Here is a 1,141-nt window from a genome sequence, read left to right as displayed (position 1 = left end):
TAACGTCTGTAAATAAACGGTTTATTCGTGTAAACTACATCCACTAGTGTAGTTGACGCCACCCAGTTGGATAACGCGAAGAATATATTTTAGTTGAAAAGCATTAACTGTCCCATGGAGCGAAGCCGGCGTTGTCTGTAACCGTCTGTAGCAGCGAAACGGCAGTTAAATTCCCATTGGCCAAAAGCACAGAAAGACGGATGCTTCATCGAGGACGCCGGCTGGGCGCTCAAGGTCAAACGGACGCGCCTCAGAAATAGAACACACAGAAAAGCACAGGGACGCAGATGCACCGTCACGGAAGCCATGGAGCCGACGGGGGTTCGCCGCGCGGTGCGCAGTGGGGGTAAGCGTGATGTCACCGTCAGAGCGCCATGTGCGATAGGAAGATGGCGCGCTGCTTGTAGGAATGCTTTCGCATTCCTACACGTAAGGAGTCTTAAGTGTGTTCTTTAAATTTCTGCTTCTTTTTAGGATAAGTGCACTCCTAGCATAACATACACAGATAGACGGCGGGTATGCACTGTGCTCGATTGGTTTAGCGGGGGCCAGATAATACGGGCACCAACAAAAACATGACCGCGATAAAGCGTTTCTTTTGGCGCTGTTTGATAAGCCTCTTTAGCTGCCAAATAAGACGCTGTCGCTCTGCTCGCACACTATACAAAGTGTTATGTAGGTTGCAGCTGCCCGTGCCATGACGTGCAACGTGGCGCGCGAGACTGTCGCGTGAAGTGCTTGAGGACGAGATCCAACAGTCACGCGTCTGGCGGCATACTTCAGCTGTGTGGGCAACAAACCTAATTTTCTTGTTTGTTGTTGATTAGAGAAGTCGAAGATGACGATTCGAAGACCGCTCCTCGTGCGTCCGAAGCACTGATCACAGCGAAGCGCTCGTGCCCAGACCGTGCTCGGCGAGGTTCAATTTCTTTGTCATGCTGTGTTAGTAAACACCGGGCTTTGTGGACAACAAGCTCGATAAAGCGCCCCTTATAGTTCAATCTCCGGCACATTGATACTTTAGACCCATGTTGTTGTAAAAAAAAACTATCTCCAAACTCCGGTCTAAAAACATGCTTTTCGTGCAAGGCTCGTCAAATTATGAGGCGCTGGAGAAATGCAGCCTTCTGCGTTAAGTCCT

The sequence above is a fragment of the Ixodes scapularis genome, unplaced genomic scaffold (assembly GCF_016920785.2).
Source record: "Ixodes scapularis isolate PalLabHiFi unplaced genomic scaffold, ASM1692078v2 PGA_scaffold13__105_contigs__length_92229423, whole genome shotgun sequence".
Taxonomy (NCBI): Eukaryota; Metazoa; Arthropoda; class Arachnida; order Ixodida; family Ixodidae; genus Ixodes; species Ixodes scapularis.
Note: the sequence above shows the minus strand (reverse complement) of the source record.